Source organism: Ceratotherium simum, chromosome 2 (assembly GCF_057802395.1).
Source record: "Ceratotherium simum simum isolate JZ-2026a chromosome 2, ASM5780239v1, whole genome shotgun sequence".
Classification (NCBI taxonomy): Eukaryota; Metazoa; Chordata; class Mammalia; order Perissodactyla; family Rhinocerotidae; genus Ceratotherium; species Ceratotherium simum.
The window spans coordinates 70,008,523-70,019,866 of NC_141901.1; the positions used below are offsets into that span (position 1 = coordinate 70,008,523).

At 43.7% G+C, this 11,344-nt stretch overlaps 1 non-coding gene across 1 annotated transcript; it reads left to right on the forward strand.

The window, feature by feature from the left end:
- The first annotated feature begins 558 nt into the window (after positions 1-558).
- Positions 559-665, forward strand: LOC147918046 (U6 spliceosomal RNA). Its single transcript, XR_015549329.1, has one exon. It is a non-coding gene; the product is annotated as a U6 spliceosomal RNA (small nuclear RNA).
- Positions 666-11,344: the final 10,679 nt, after the last annotated feature.

The following is an 11,344-nucleotide window of genomic DNA, read 5'->3' on the forward strand; positions in this document are numbered from 1 at the left end:
AGAGGAGAGGGAGGGAAGGAAGGAGTGTCCTGGCAGGGTCTGGTCAGAGAGAACTCTCAACCCCTACCTCTCTTATTCCTATTTCTGGTAGACATATTATTGGCAGTTAAACATGCGATGGGGACACATCTGCTTCATTAATAGAGATATCACTATAAAGAACAATGATATTTTCTCTTGCATTCTAGTTTATTCAGTTCAACTCAGCAAACATTTATGGGGTGCCAATTCTATGCCTGGAACGGGAGCTACAGAGATGAACATTTTCTTAGCAAGCATTGCCCCTGCCCTCAGCATGGTAGGAATGGTAAATCCATGCAATTGCAAATCTGGGCATTGCTGCCAGAGACCTGAGTCCTCCACAGGTTCCTGCAGAGGCTGGAGAGTGGTCTCCCCACCAGGGCAAAGTGGCGGTGATACCAGTCAGGATGACCAGTCAGGGCCTCAGGGCGACCAAAGCCGACCTGGGCCAGCTCTGCAGCCTGCCACTCACTACGTCCGAGGGCTGAATTTCAGCAGGGAAAGCCTTTTTGATTTTGCCTCATGAAAAGAAGTTCAGTGCCCTCTTTCGCAGCTCATATACTAAAATTAGAGCAATACAGAGAAGATTAGCATTGCCCCTGTACAACGATAACATGCAAATTCGTGAAACACTTCAGATCTCTGTGAGTAGGTGGAGCCCAGAGGATTCTTAGGGCAGTGCAATACTATGTATGAGACTGCGAGGATGGATACAGGTCATTATACATTTGCCCAAACCCTTAGAATGTACAACACCAAGAGTGAACCTCAGTGTAAACTATGGATTTTGGATGGTAATGATATGTCATTGCAGGTTCATCTATTGTAACAAATGTACCGCTCTGGTGGAGGATGTTGACAACAGGGAAGGCTATGGCTATGCATGTGTTGCGGGCAGGAGGCTTAGGGGAAATCTGCGTACCTTCCGCTCAATTTTACTGTGAAACTAAAACCACTCTTAAAAAAATAAAGTCTTAATTTTAAAAAAGTCTTAAAAAAAAAAGAAGTTCAGGCAGGAGAGTAGCTGAGTCAACTCTTTGCAACAGCCAGACAGACATGAGACAGGCCCCTGTGCTGCTCAGCAGGAGCCTGAGGAAGTTCTACCAGTTTTAGGGGGCGGGGAGGACTCACAGTCCTTCTCTCCCTATCTGGAAGGGGGCAGGGAGGGGAAACTAGAATATTTCAGTCCGATTGTCTCCTTTTATATTAATGCTTTGAAAAACCACCTAAGTAATTTCATGAGTCCAGTACTATAATTTACTTTTTGACTTATTAATAATTAGAGGAAAAAATACATCTGAACAAATTTCTTACATTGTACATCTTTTTCTTTTTTTTTAATGTGTTCCTCTGGGCTGATAAGGAAAAAGAAGATTCCATTCGTTATTCAAGATAACTGGTGTTATGCTCAGAATTGCATTCCTGGGATGGTACTGTTGTGTCTTAAAAGTGCAGATTTCTGTTTCATAAAAGAGAATAAGTCACGTCCAAACCTGGACATCCTTGATGTAGAATCTCTGCTTCTTGGAATATTTGTTTGCCTTGAAAAGTTAAAATTTCAAGCATAATCAAGGCCTTAGCCAGCCAAGTGTCCGTTTACTCAGCCACAGGATGTTGGGTGTCATATAGCAATTTGTACAGAGCCCTCCATCTGTTTGTGTTTTCCAGAAGGGATAAGGGCTACTGGAGTGCTGCTGGGGCCTCCCCGCCCTCCACCCTGATTTGCAGCCTGGAGCAGAGGGGGATTGCCCAGGAAGCACCTCTCATCCCTACTGGCCCAGGGCAGACCTCCTCACCTTCCTTACCCCATGGCTTCCTGCTGCCTCATTCTCAATGAATTTGTCTAGAAAAACAGTCTGCCCAGAACTGTTCCTAAGTAGCATTCTGATCATGACACTCATCTAAGGGTTTTTGTTACTTTCAACACCTGGAGACATCAGTGAGGTTTTAGGCATTGTCTACAAGATCAAAACAGTGTCACTGTTGTCATTGGCCGGAGCAACCAAGTCAAAACATTGCACATCCATCCAACAACTGTTTGGGGATGAACCTGAGGGTTGGGTGGATTTTCGGTTTGTTTGTTTCTCTGACAGGCTTGTTGATTACAGCAGCTGGAGCAGGTGAACAGGTATGGGAGGGCAGGATCAGCTTGGGGCCCACTCTTCCTCCTTGGCATTAATTAAAATATTTTATATCAAGGTTAATGCCTTGGGAAGTAATGAGGTTAGCTGTTAGAGGAAGCTGAATTCCCCCTTGGAGAGAATAGACAGTACAAGAAAAAACAACAAAATGAACTGACGAGCATCCAGATATTCCTGCCTACCACTTACCAGGGGATGCAAATAAGAAAACAGACTCTGGAATTTTGTTTAAAGCCATACGATCTTTTTTTCTTTTCTCTAAAGGCACTTTTTTTTCTAGTTTTCAAAGTCAGAGTCATCATTTTAATAACTTCAAGTTAGCCAGGTGAGGTTAAAAAGATAAGACAGGTCCTTACCCAGAACCGACGACTCCTCCCCCGGGCCCCTGCAGCACTTTCTGTTCTACCTGGTCATGGACTCAGCACGGTGTCTTCCACATTATAGTGCATACTTCTGCCTTTGCCTCTCTAGGCCCCTTTGAGGGCGGTGGGGGGACATCTTGATCTTCCTGGTGCCCCTGCAGTACTTCACTCTGAGTTGGCACATAGTGGGTGCTCACGATGGGGTGCTCGCAGGCTGGGTCACAGTCAAATGTACATGCTCTGGAGCCAAACAATCTGCTTTGAGCCTCAGCTCTGTGCACCCCAGTGTGTGACCCTGAGCAAGTTACTTTAGCCTTGCTAAGCCTCAGTTTTCTCAAGGGAGCAATTACAGTACTTGCATCCAGGGATTTTCAAGAGAAGTAAATTAGATAACCCTAGTGCATGGCAAGCATTCAAAACATTTAGGACGTTATTAGTGACTAAATCATAATGATCTAGACAGAAACGTTCATCGGTGTTGGTAAAACAATTATTTATGAAGTGCTCGGGCAAAGGGAAACCTACTCATTTAAACCAGTGCTTAGAGAAGATGGGAATGTTAGGAGATGGGTATCAGGAAAAAAGTAACCATTGCTGGTCCAGTATCATCAAGAAGGCTTTGAAGAATGGAAGTTTCAGGAGCTCTTAGTTGAAGGGAGAATTAGATGAGTTTGCCTGGGAGACTCTTACAGGCAAGTAGGAGAATCTCAGAAAATTGCTCTGTGCCTCACTCTCTGAGCTGTCCCTCTCAGGTTCTCTCCTCCCCAAAGCCCTTCCCAGAACAGCACATCCCCGCTGAACTTGGAAAGGGATGGACGCTGATGAGCAGGTGCAGAGCCTGTCATGCAATCAGCTGCCATCTAGCCTTCCCCTAGGGCATCGCCTACCCTGTCCCCTGTGTGTGATGTGCCCTACAGCTGTACCTCGTTACGTTATTCTGCCCTGAGAGGTGTGCATTCATTGTGCACCGACTGCATGACTGGCTCTCCGTAATAACGGACAATGCTAAGACTGCAATAACCATAATTATTGCATGTGCCCATGCTGAAATAAAATAAGCAGACTCAAAAGGAAATGGCCCCTAATATTGGAGTTAATGCCAGTGACAAAGAAATGGTGGGTCTGAATTTGGTCTCAACCTCTCATAATCAGTCCATATCTGGAAATATTGGATGCTTTGAACAAGTCAGCTTAGAAAGTATGTTCACAGAAACTATGAGCTATAATCCTTAGAAGAAGATAACTGTCAATTAAAAACTTAAAAAAAGAAATTTGGAAATAGTAATTATTCAATACAACCAGCATATATAAGCCATGAAAATAAGCTCTGGCCCACATGCCAAGTGTTTAAGATAGCAAAACATGAGATCTGGACCACTGATCCATTGTGCCCATTTTACAGGTGGGGAAACTAAAACCATCACAAATCAAATGGCTTACACACATTATGCGTGCGCACAGACACACAACATATAAATTTCTCCATCTTGGTGGAAGGAGCGTGTGCCACTTTCCATGACCACTTTTGATTTTAAGGCTTGGCTAGTTCATGCGGCCTTGAAACTCAGTGTGCTTTGCTCTTGGATTAACTGAACTATTTGAACTAAAGCCTTAACTTGTTCTTAATCTTCTCTTTGAAATGCTGGCTTAGTGAATTAGCGCCCTGCCCAACAGGTCACAGGCACAGGATGAAGCAAAGAGCCAGCACGCATACTTCTTTAGCAACAGAAAGCCTCTAGGTCAGAGATCCGGGACCAGATTTGCATGGAGCCCCTGTCAGGGCCAGCATACCGTGGTTAGAGACCAAAGCAGAGGCAGAGATAAATGGAGATTATCTGGGGCGGCACCAGATACTATCGGGAAAGAGCTCCGTGGCCAGAGCTGGGGCTGCAATGAAGGGAAAAGCTGTCTTGGGTAATTTAGAGTGGGTGGAATTCTCTGTGAAAGAGAACCACGGAGATGGCCCCTTTCACACACCTGTTGTTATTGTTCCCATCGCTGCATGAGCTTGCGGTAATCATCCACACCCCACCGGGCTAAACAGCAGCTGGGAATCAGAATCTATGAGTATTGCCTGGTAGAATTGCAGCATTAGCTCCAGTTGTCACCTGACCTTTCTGCCTATGGAGACAGAGGCAAAGTGACTTTCTCAGTTATGGGGACAAGGTGCTCAAATACCCCAAATACCTCCCGGGGTATTCAGAGGCAGCTATGGGAACTTGTGGTTCGTCTACATACTGTCAGCTTCAAACTCCTCCACAGTATAAAAACAAAGCTCTCTCCGTCTTCTGCCACAACTCCCTGACATCACACACACTGTCTTCCTCAACTCCTGCTGCCACAGGGGGGTTTTCTCTTGTTGCTGCCCTTAATGATCATCGGAATCTGAGCACCAAACAATAAAAATATTTCTAATGGGAGGGAGGAAAAGAGCCCACCATGATTTTTCCTGGGATCAGCCTCAGTCATGGGTTCTCAGACACCATCAACATTTTTCTAAGCTGCTTGAAATAAAGGTGATGTGGAAATGACCACACAGGAAAGGCACAAAGGTAGTGACTGTTCAACTAAGAACGGCCCCGGACACCCAGACCCTGGTACCACCAGCCCTGCTTCCAGAGGCAGGCTCAGAGCTTGGCATGAGGCAACCTAGATCAGGTTGGGGAAGTGATGCACAATGGAGGAGTCAGGTCAGTAGTGGAGATGTCCCCTGTGTCCCACAGGAGGGAGCACAACTGCCAAAGCATCCCTGCCGGGCTCTCAGATAAGGAGAAATCATCGCACACGTAGGCGAGTGGAAATGTAAGTGAATCTATGACAAGTTCCATCTTGAGCCTGGACACTGTATGATGATGACAAATAGGAGATGAATTCATAAGTGAGAAAAAGCAGGTGGAAGGCTGATAGACAAGTGGAGGGGATTGTGGGTTAAACTAACTCATCAGCTCAATTATGCCATCAGCAAGAAGGAGGTCAGAAGGGCCCTCCTAACCCAAATGCAAGTTTATTAATTGTAATCATGACCCCTATTTCTTTCTATCTTTCTTTCTTTCTCTCTCTCTCTCTCTCCCTCCCTCCCTCCCTCTCTCTCTCTCTCTCTCTCTCTCTCTCTCTCTCTGTTTCTTTCTTTCTTTCTGGAAGATTGGCCCTGGGCTAACATCCGTGCCCATCCTCCTCTACTTTATACGGGACGCCACCACAGCATGGCTTGATAAGCAGCGCGTCGGTGCGCGCCCAGGATTCGAACCTGCGAACCCCGGGCCGCCGAAGTGGAGCACAGGAACTTAACCGCTATGCCACTGGGCCAGCCCCGTGACCCCTATTTCTTAATGAATAACAGAAATGCAGAGGAGCATTTATTTCAAGTTATCAGGGCAAAAAATGCCATTTTCAGGTAGAGTCTCTTTTTCCTGCTCTGGAGAGGAAAAAATCTGATGTGGAACAACATTAAGGACTAAATGAGTTGGAAACAAAGCAAAAGAAGGAGACTTTTATTCTTGACTAAGCCTGGTTTTGGCTTGGCTTTCTTTTGGAAATTCCCCTTATTTCGAAGCCAGGAACTTCAGAAAGGGCCAGCTTCACAAGGCAGGGAACATTGGAGGAAAAGGAAGAGGGCCTTGAATCCATGTAGTGGGAAATGTGCACGCCTTAGTGCTATCACTGTGGAGAGGCAGCATAGTGCAGTGGTTACGGAGGCGCACCCTGGAGCTCAACTGCCTGTGTTCAGATCCCAGCTCTGCCACTTCCCCGCTGTGTAACCTGGGCAAGTTACTTAATCTCTCTGGGCTTTGGGCTAACTCATGTGTATAAAGTTCTACCTACCTCTTACAGGGCTGTTGTGAGGATTAAACAAGTTAAAACCTAGAGAATGCTAAAGTAGTATTTTCTGGCCATTTTTACTGGTCACAAGTAATAGAAATAGATTGCTACTGAGAGCCACTGAACATTTTCAAATGGAGTTGAAGTGGAAGTGCTTCTCCATGGCATCATGACATTAGCTAAGAAGAAAAAAAAGGCTAAGTGTAGAGAGAACGAAAGTTAATTTGCAGATTTCCTGGATTCTCAGAAAGTGACATCAAGTCAGGGCTATGTCGAGTTTATTGTCCATTCATTTGGTAAATATTTGATGGTAGCATCTAAGCATTGGAGGTACTGGCCTTCACTGGAGGAACAGGCAGACATATTCCCACCTGCATGATGCCTGGACCAGAGCAGAAGAGAAGGACATCGTAAGTAACCTCAGTATAGGGCAACGATTGTGGTAAGAGGGTAAGTACGGGATTCTGGCCACTGACCAGGTAGAAAGCTGTGTCTTGAACAGGCCTGGACCCCCCAACAGGTGCCCTGCTCTGCCCAGCACAGGTCAGCCACCTAGTAGGTGCTCGATAAACGTTCATGGAATTAATGGATATAGCACTTATTGTGCTGTGTTGTATGTCTCATATTGCCTTTAGTCTCATAATCTTCACAGCAAGAATACATCTCCTTCAATTTTTGGCCCCAGCACCTAACATCCTGCTTAGCACAGAGGGTGGAGGTTGATAAATGTTTGTTGAATTGATCTGAATGACTGATAAAACCTAAGGTGTCTTTCCCCTATTCAACTGTGGAGGCCTTTCTTGCTTTAACCCCCAAAAGTGAGAAACTTGACAAGATCAGTAGCCAAGTTATTTTTAGGAGTTGGGTCCTTTAGTACCCATTAAAATTCCATATGTAACTGGTTTTCTGCTCATTCTGGGCTGCCAGGACCTCCTCTTTCTGATTAAAACTCTTTTTCTTTAGTGTTAGGGTCCAATCCTGCCCTCCTCTATCTCTCTGGACATTGCTCTGGGTTTTTTGCCCTGGGTCATCTTCCTCCTCCAGCAAAAAGCATGGTTTCCTCCCAGCCTTAGTCCTGGGCCCAGTGGTAGCTACTGCTTCTGTTGCACCACTAACTTTATCACCCTGCTCCCTCCAGTGGTAGACCCGCCCCCTCATCCCAGGAGTGGCCATGATCCAAACCTGGACACATGACCCAGACCCGAGCATGTACTCCAAGCAGGGACAATTGAAGTACCTCCCTGGCCTGCTGGCCAGACCCTGGTGTGATGAAGCTGAGAGGATGTGGCTCTGGGGCTGTTGGTAGCATCCAGGTCCTACCATGTAAGGTCCACCTGCAGAAAAAAATGAAGATCCACTGAAATGAGAGCTGGGAGAAAGAGCAGGCAAGAGTAAGAGAGAGACCAGTCTCTGAGGCCCTGGATTCTGTAGCCCCTCCATTAGGATATGAGCATCCCAGATTCGTAAACCTATACATTCCAGCTTAATTTGAGCTAGGCTGAGCAGGTTGCTGTTGTTTGCTAATGGATTGGCTATCACTATAGACCCTCCTTTGAAGACCTTGTCCACTTTTATATCTTTGACCAGACCTCTAGGCAAATGGCTTTCAATTTCTAGCCCTAGCCTCAATCTCTTCCCAAGCCTTGGAGCCCCATTTCCAACTCTCTATGCTGGGCATTTTTCCTGGGACCCCCCGGGCCCCTCAGCTTCAACATGTCTAGAACTCATCATTTCTGAGCCACCAACCTTCTCTTCCAGGTTATCTTGACCTGTGGCGCCACCTTTCTCTGCCCCAAGATCTTACTGCTCTCTCTTCTTCCTGCCCCCACCCACAATCAGGCACTTGGTCCTGCAGCTTCTGTTTCCTACAGCTGTCCTTCCTTTCTATTCCTTGGCCGCCATGTGGGGTAGGGGCTTAGCTTCTTGATGTGTCCCCCTGACTCAATCCTTGTGACATACCAGGACCAGAAGAGTAAGCTTCTTAAGGTACTGTCGGCTGAATCGAGTCCAGACTTCTTAGCAGAACCCACCAAGCTGCCCACGAGCCGTCTTTCTTGTTTCCAGCCACACTTCTCACCCATAAGACCCCTCCTCTCTTCGCCCATTACGCACACCCCCCTTGGCTCACACGGGCCTCAGCCCTTGGCTCTTCCCTTCCCCTCTCTGCTGTTTCTCTGTGATCCAGCTCAGATACTGCTTCCCTCCAGGGAACATTCTCTCATCACCCAGTGGAAAGTGAGCTCCCTCCTCAGAGGTCTCGAACACCTTTTATCTTTAAACAAAGCTTTACGGATACGGACACGCCATGTGCCAGGCCCTGGGGATATTGCAACAGATAAAGCAGTGTCTGCTCGCCTAGAGCTTTCAACTGACTAACGAGAGACATGGCAACTTACCCTACGTGACCTATACTGCCTTCTCCTCTGGAAGCTTACGTGTTTGTCTCAGCACCCTGACTAGCTTGCAAGATATTTTAGAAAAGGAACTCATAAAATAGTTCCTGGTACATTGCCCTACACATGGTAATCCCTCAATAAATATTTACCAACCTGTATGAGGCAGGATCTTGGTAAAAAATCTATATAGGATAGGAGATGTAAAACAAATACTATTCTTAACATTAAGGCCCAGGCTTAAGACCAATCCTTTTGATTTGGTCATTTTAACAGCCATCTATAAACTTTACCAAATTCTGAAAACCCGGCCACTGACACATTCCCACAAGCACTCTCTATAGCGTGTGTCCTGCTATTCCCCTCACAACAGAGAGTAGGAGTCATTTCATGCTTTGTTTGTAGTTGATTTCGAACTATGAGTTGCTACAATACAGTAATGATTACCCTATAAGGGTAATAGTTTAGGATGCATTACAACTGGGCAAATATCACAAACATGCTCCCAGGGTGGAAAGAACTTCACTTATTCAGGAATCACTTCCCACCCTGAAAGCTCTGAGAGAGGAATTGGTGTAATAGGATGAAGCATCAGCCATTAAAGGCAGCAAGTGATTGGATGGGTGGCAGGCTAACATTTTGGAGCATCTACGAACCAGGCTATTTTATAAAATGTCAACAAATGAATTATCTGAAAAGGAATAAAGCCTCCTATGCACATGCTTTTAACCTGGTTATTTCACTAATTTTTTTTTATTCTTCTAGCTATCTTTTCTTGCCTTTTTAGCGAGTTGTCTTTCTATGTTGGGATGCATATTTTTTCCCATGTGCAAAACTTTGGAAGTTAATCAATACATTTGAATTGATAAAATACTCCAAGCACATAATTTTCTGAGTTAAAGATACTTGTTTGATGGACTGACTGTTACATATCTAAATCTTATTTTTTTATTTACATGAAACAAAATTTATAATACATAACATTGTTAGCATTGCTTTATATCCAACCCAAAATGTTGACAGAAAATCATTCAAACCTTTAAAATCGGGACAGTAAGTAGGAGTGATGATATATTTCATAGGAAAAATATGTTTTATTCTGTATATCCAGAGCCTAGCAGAGAACTCAGCATCTAGCAGATATTCAAGTATTTATTGAATGAATAAATTTCTGTTCATCAAATTTAGCACATACGCCAGCTATACTCAAGGGATGCTAACATAAAATGATATTATATAAAAACTTACAAATCTTGTGTGTTATATTAATAAGAACATATGTTAAAGGTTTTCATTTTAAAGGAATTTTTGCTACTAAAACTATATCCACAATTTATGTTTATGATTTACCTATTTTTGTCAACATTGTATGTAGAGAATAAAAATAATATTTATTGTTCATCAAAATGAAAGTTGACAGGTAGTTTAATAAACCTTAGGTTAATCAAGATAGTTGTGTGCTGAAAATACTAACCCTGTCTAAGGTTTGAACTGGAAGCTTTTTCTCTAAAATTATACTTTTCAGAATACTGGTGATATATGATAACTTATTTGGTAAAACTTCTGTGAACTATTCTAGACAGTTAACAGAAGTATTTTGAAAGACCAAGATAATAGATTTCATTGTACGAGCTTTCAACTATTTAATTTCCACTTAAATGTAAACTGTTGGACTAGGAAATAATTACTTTCACAAAATGCATAATCATGACTGCCAATTTTTCCATGACTAACTACACCCTGCCAGATGTTTTTTAAGTTCTGCTGAGTCACTTTTTTTTTTTCCAGAACTCTGTGTTCCCACTCCTAATTCCCTCTGGCTATTTTTTCATACGTTGCCTTTTATCTGAATTTTGGGTAAAATGGTTTCATTGCTCTTTTTACCATTTCATATGCTTATAATAGTTTTATATGAATTACTCTCAATTTCACCTACTATCATAAAGCTTAACCTATCCCTTTTATGGAAAGATTTAGATTTTGTGCAATTTATTCTGAAAAGTCATTAAGCCTTTCTATACAAGGAAAGCTATCAACAGCCTCACCATATGACTGAAAATCTTCTGAATCACCCTAGAATTCAGTCTTTTAGAAAAATGCTAACAAGTTCCCAAATTCCAACTTTGTTTTCTGCTCTTCAGCTACCTCCCCTCCTGGTTAGCTTTCCTAGCTGTAGCAAGGATCATTTAGATGCTGGAGCTTGCTATCAAGTGACGCCTAGCAACCCATGATGGATTTGTATTTTCTTACCAATGTGAGCATTATGGAACATTCACTGCCCGGCCACTAGACAGAAAAGTTTCAATGACAAATTTCATCTCTTGAATGCCAATAAAAATATTTGGCTTCATGCATGGTTCCAAAAAGTATTCAGTGATTCAAAGTGTATTAAAAGCCTACCATGTGCTGGTAATTGTGTGAAGTGTTAAGAGATGTAAAGAAAAAACCCAGTCCTTATTCCCCCAAGGAGCTCTAGTGGGGAAGACAGACAAGAAACACAGTTGAAATCAAGTAGGTGAAATTGCTAGGGAGAACTATAAAACCTCAGAGGAAGGGCTGCAACATCACCCCAGTCATCTTCAGACTCATCAACCACATTTCATCACCA